Consider the following 6505-nt stretch of genomic DNA (forward strand, 5'->3'; position numbering starts at 1 on the left):
GCGAGTCTGACCACCCGATCCCATTACGAGGAGCATAGGCTGTGAAAGACCAATTCTAACTGGAAAACGTGGAAAACGTGAAAAACGACAGACCACGAATAGAGCCAAGAAAGATGAAATACTGTGAGTATTATTTTTCATAAACGCTGAAAAATGGCCATCATCCACAGATGGGTAATTAAACAAAATCATCCAAATCTGCAAGAATCTGCAAGTCTAATAAGCCGTTTGCTAGTGATGGCATCAGTGTGGTGCCATCACGTTCAGGAGTAAGTGAAACGGTTGTTCAGCAATGTCATAGGGGGACACAATAAAACTACTGATTCTAAACTGATACGGTTATATAAAGTTGGTATCTTAGCTATGAGCATCTAAATAAAACCGTTTGTAATAAAAAAAATCATGTTTCAACAGAACTGTTGGCTATTGGCTTCTGATACTAAAATAGCACCACTGGTGAATCACTACCGATACTAAAAGGTAACGCGCAAAATGTTACATGAAACTAGCTGCAACTGAACAAATTCAATTCACAGGAATTACATGTAGATCACAGGTCTAAATTAGCTTCTGGAGTGACAGCAACTGAAAGAGCAAACGGGATGGGAGTTTGACAGGTCGAATTTCATGAACAAATAAATCTCTCAATCATGGACTGACCAATCTCTCTAATCCACCAAACAGGTTGTATTAGCCGTAAAAGGCAAACTAGCACTAAACATTGGACCGATTGCAGCCCGCCAGATGATGGGCAGGAAATACAATTTCATGTTATTTCATTTATTAATTCTTTTGAAACTACAACAGTTCCGTTAATTTTGAACACATTGCCCGTATCTGCATCCTATCCTGCGCTATATGGGGCAGTAGAGTAGACAAGTGGTTAAAGTATCAGCTTATCACGCAGAAGACCCGGGTTCGAGTCTTCATATGGATGCAATGTGGGAAGCCTATTTGCGGTGTCCCCAGCCGTGCTATTGCTGGAAATGTTACTAAAAGAAGCACTCACTCACTCCGGTATTGTTCTTAAAGGATTTTTAAGAAGGTTACACATAATGCATTTTGTTTAAGAAATACAGTTCTACCACCATGCATAGTGCAATAAAGCACACTTTCGCCCTGAACTATTATATTTATAGCACGAGGACGCTTGCCGAATTAATACAGTTAAAACGCGAGGCATCTTACTATTGCCAGCTTTATTTAAGAAATACAGTTCGCTGTACCACCATGTATAGTATATTCTAAGATGCTTCGGCGAAAGATCAAAGGCGCCGACAATACTTTATCAGACGATAATGTGCACTTTTGCATTACGTCACAATGTGTTGACGTCGCTGCGCCATTCCAGTCTGCCCCCTCGTAATCGAACTTTTTTGCATTACGTCACAATGTAAACGACGTCACGATGGATGTCAGTTGCCATCGCCTCGTACAGCCTCCCACAGTAAACTGCTTCGTCGCATCCCGTTTCTTTTTTTTGCAGTTGCACCACACAGCCAACATAACTGGGGAAACATTACGTTTATGTTATCCGACGGATGAAATGTCTCATAGTTCGACTCAAAATCTTACAGAGACACGGTAATGTTGGCAATGTTTACATTCCCATAATGCAATCGTGGAATGTCGCATGACTAGTCAGCTTCAGTTTGATGATGGTTTATGTTCGGATTAAATACCATCATCAAACTGTCATCTGTGATTAACGCAAAACGATATACGGCAATGTGAACGGTGCATTTCTACTCCCAATTAACTTAAATTTAGTAAAATGTAATTCCACGATTGCATTGTGGGCATGTCGACATTGTGAACGTTAAAATTAAAATCGCTGTAAAATTATGAGTCGAACTATGCGACATTTTGTCAGTCCGAAACTATAGAAAATATAAACGTTCATGTTTCTTCAACCAGTGATGATAGCTACGAGGCGATGGCAACTGACATGCATCGTGACGTGGGTTATATTGTGACGTAATGTAAAAAGTGTTCGATTACAAGGGGGCAGACTAGAATGGCAGTGTGGCGTTGTGACGTAATGCGAAAATTACACATTATCGCCTCATAAAGTACTGTCCCCGCCAGGAGACAAACAACATGTGTTGGCCAATTTCCGGGTGTTACTGAGTACTAGTATTTGAAGCACGGGAATTCATTTGGAACCGAAGGCGTTAGCCGGAAATTGGCCAACAATTTGACATTGACATTGTATACAAAAATGTAAACCAACGGTTTCTACTGTCTCGAGGACGGGTATAGCATGCAGGGAAGTGTCATCAGCCGGACGTTTCAGCTGGTTCCCATAATGGCATCTTGGCCCACTTGCACAAGATGTTACCGCTACAATTATTGTAAACCCTTAAGATCGCGATCTTATGGTTCGGCTACAATCGCCATCCACTTGTACAAAGCGATTGTATGCTAAGACCATTGTAAGTTACAATCAAAACTTACGATTGGTCAGAACCAATTGTAAGGAGCTCAGATCATTGAAGTCAGTAGCAAAATGGCGTTCAAGTTGGTGTCAGTTTCACGCAAATAATTAGCTTTACGTTTGGGGATTGCTTTCATATTGCATAAAACTGTATAAACAACACGGAGAATGCAACATCGATTTAACGTCAGAAATATCGTTATTTGCAGTAGTAAACGAAATCATTATCGAGTCGATATCGTAAAGCACAATTCTCACCCGATTCATTGTTGGAAAAGTATGAACACCATACCTTTTTGATAAAGGAAAGGATAGTAACGAAAGGTGTGGGCATGCGATTAGCAGTGGCCATGACCTTTTCAATAACTCAAGGGCAGGTAATCTTAGTTTTTACGCAAGAAGGGAGTGGTTTCCCTTGGCTTAAACTGTTGACGTAAATTCTGCCATGCCCAAATACATTGCATGTTATGTTGTGACACCGCAGACCTCCACACACATTTCTTTTCGGTCATGTTTGTGTCAGTGATTTTATCTTAGTTTATCATTAAACAGTCTACAGTTAGATAACGTACAGAATTATGTTTCTTTCTTAAGACTAAAATTGAATCTGACGAGAGACAAGAGTTTTTATCTATGCATATTAAATATAGTACAAGCATTCTTCAAACAGATAAATACACTTGAAATTCCTGAGGCACATGAAATTGAGTAAAAAGAGGTTTTTTGACAAAAAGAAAAAAATAATTATCAACGAAATAATTAGCATGAACTGTGAATAAGTATTTAACAACAAATTCAACACTCACGGAATAATATCGAATTCATATTTCCCTGTCATGCATTTTCCCAAACACTCCCAAAATCATGTCACACTTTCATTTCTTTACAAACCTATCACTTGTGGGATGTATTTAGGATTTACTCCAAATACCCCGAAGAGTTGCTAAACTACGTTACATTGACAGCAATTGAAAAATCATAATACATTCAGGTGTTATAGCATAAGGAAATGTTTATATGTTATCTGTTCAACATTATTAGGTCAATAACTCCAGAACCTGTTTTGTTAATTAATATGTTCGTACTTCAATATTTTCATGAAACATGATAATTCTGTTTTTGCAGTATCATTTCCTTCAAAGATCTGCGGGTTTGTATTTTGTTGTGTTTTTTTAAGGGGTGGGGTGTGTGTGTGTGTGTGCGGGGGGGGGGGGGGGGGGGGGGGGTGTTATGTGGTTTGTGTTTTTGTTCTGTTTTTTTTTGCTTTGCTTGTAGTTTTGTTTTGTTTTTGTTTTGTTTTTTTATATATAGAATACACCACCACAACTTCTCGTGAGGACGTGAGCGTTAGGTTAATCCAGTCTAACTTAACCCTAACCTTACCTTAACGCTAAACTAGTGTGTGAGTGAGTCTAGTTTCACGCAGTCAGTCGCCTCTTACGACAAGCATACTCGCCTTTCATGGCAAGCATGGGTTGCTGAAGGCCTGCTTGTTCTACCTCTGGACCTTCAGGGGTCCTAACCCTAAACTAACCCTAATCCTAATCACCTACGATTATGTAAAAGAGTATTATGACGTGTGTTTAAAGCTTCTCGTGCTGTATTCTAAGGGGCCCAATAACATTTAGGCATTTGAGGCATTTATTAACCCATTGTATAAACATCATGGCACCTTTGAGCTGGTTATACATATATATATAAAAGTAACATTTCAACCCACTTTAAATAATGGTAAACACTGAAATATGTTCATTCAGATGTTTGTTTTTGGATACTATCAGATGTTACTTAAAATATTTTTAGGGTGTATATGACAGTATGTCACGTCAGTGAAAACAGCTTAAATGCAGCAAGAAGTGTACAAGACATGAGAACTCAGGTGACCAAACAGCTGCTCTTAAACCAAGAGGCCAGGTCAGTGAACGAGAGACCAACACGTGGAAAATATGATGCAGACAATCAATTATTTTTTGCCTCTTTGCTCCCTTGTTGAACTGGTGCACTAAAATTTGAAAACCCACTGTTCCTATTACTGAATGTTTTTTTCTCTAAGTAATGAGCCAACACCAAGTCTTGTTTGCAAGGACGCTGACCTTTAGTTCACATTTTCCCTCTCAGCATTTGTTTAGACAAATGTTTCTTACTGTATTAGTGCAGATTTCAAAAAAAAAAATATTATGGCAGCCAAAGCAACATATGCCGAAATTTTGCCAGAAAATGTCTCTAATTCAATTTAAAATTTATTCACAAAGTATGTGGGATTCCTACTCAAGTCCATTCTGGAGAGAAGACACATGTGAACTTCCCAAAGACTTACAGAACAGGACTGGCTAATTTTCCGGGATATTCTGCCAGATATTTTTTTTTAAAACTAGTAAACGGGAACTGGTAAATTCACGGATATAAAATTATATACAATGAAATCATACATGGGTGTCTAGGGTGTATGAAATCAGTTATCTGAGGTCCCATAGTATTAATCTGTTTGAATCCTGCGCCTTGTCCAGATGGTAACTGTTTCAAAATTACATCACCCATGATGTTATTGGAGAGCGGTCTCGTTTTCTTATGTTAAGACAAGTCCATCCACGCAAATCTTTGCCTTCATGATGTTGGTGTACTCACTGTATTCATTAGTCTGTGTCATAAACAGTCTGTATGCAAACAAATTATTTGCCCTAATTAGTTTGCTGCTTTCGTTATCTAAAAACTACATGGTCTGTCTTCGGGACTGATCACACTTGACACGCTACTATACTATGCAGAATAACACAATGAAGAATTTTCTTTTTCACTGGGTGGCTGTTAAAGAGGACGATTTATTGTACCTATAGTTCTTTATTATACTTTTTACCAGCTGTTAGGGAGGTTACGGATCCTTGTCGTGTTACATTTTATGTATATTTTGCAGAGTTACGTGACTAAGTATCACAACATATAACAACATATGCTTTGCACGTCTATGCAAATTGAAAATGTAATAAAACTGATGTTTGAAGCACCATATCAGAGCTACACTGACTCCCCCGAACACATACCCTAACGAATTTAGGGCACCAGTGAGTGCGCATTGATCCTTATCAGCATGAGTAAGGTTAGGCTTAGTAATTAAGGCATATTTGTTTGTTATATTTGTATGTATGTATCGGGATTGTGTCACACGTATAAAGTAACACTCAGGTGATCTGTTGAACCGTACAAGAGGGATTCTGCAGAAAATTGTTAGAAAGAATCTTTACATATTCATTGTGTTTACTGAGCCTGTGATGTTTATCGACTTCCGCAGGGGTACGTATTTTATAGAAATGATTATCACCACCTTTAAGGATGAATTTCATCAGACGACACAGTTTGTGAAATAAAGCTGAAAGGTACTTATAATTTTCATAAAATCATGAATCTTGAACGCATCTATCTATTTCGGCGTTTACCTTCCTATAACGATGTATACAGGCTCAACGCATTGATAAAATACTGCCGTTATCTAACCGGATTTCCATGAATATATGATAGGCAAATGACTTGCATACCAGTCTGCAGTAGTATTTTCTTCTTTTTTTTTTCTTTTTTTTTTCAAATCAGTCCGCGTCGAGATCCCGGAATCTCGTGAACTGATGGAATCGTCGTTAATATTCAAGGCATCTCAACCTATGCACTCTCTTTCTTTCTCTTTTTTACATGTTAATCATCTTAGCGACGCCATGTTGTGGGCAACTGCAGCACGAAAGGGTATAAAGGATTTCCATGTGAAATCGTTGCAGAAGTTTGACGATGGCACTTGGCCTTGGTACTATTGGTGTATGTAATATTACTTGTGTATAAGTTGCAAGTATCATTTCAATATGATTGTATATGATTGCGGGATAATAAAAAATGATAAAGAAAAAAACATGTCAGACCCCAGTAAGCGAACAGGCTCGTACCGCTGCATTTTCCATGCGTTGATGTAGCAACTCTCGGGAATGACGTCACGCGGCCACGTGACAGCCTACCTCATTATCTTGCGACTTCGCGACCTGTTCTTGAGGGAGGGACGTACGTTTTAACGTTTTAATACAAGCTGTATAA

This window comes from Haliotis asinina, chromosome 14 (genome assembly GCF_037392515.1).
Source record: "Haliotis asinina isolate JCU_RB_2024 chromosome 14, JCU_Hal_asi_v2, whole genome shotgun sequence".
NCBI classification, from domain to species: domain Eukaryota; kingdom Metazoa; phylum Mollusca; class Gastropoda; order Lepetellida; family Haliotidae; genus Haliotis; species Haliotis asinina.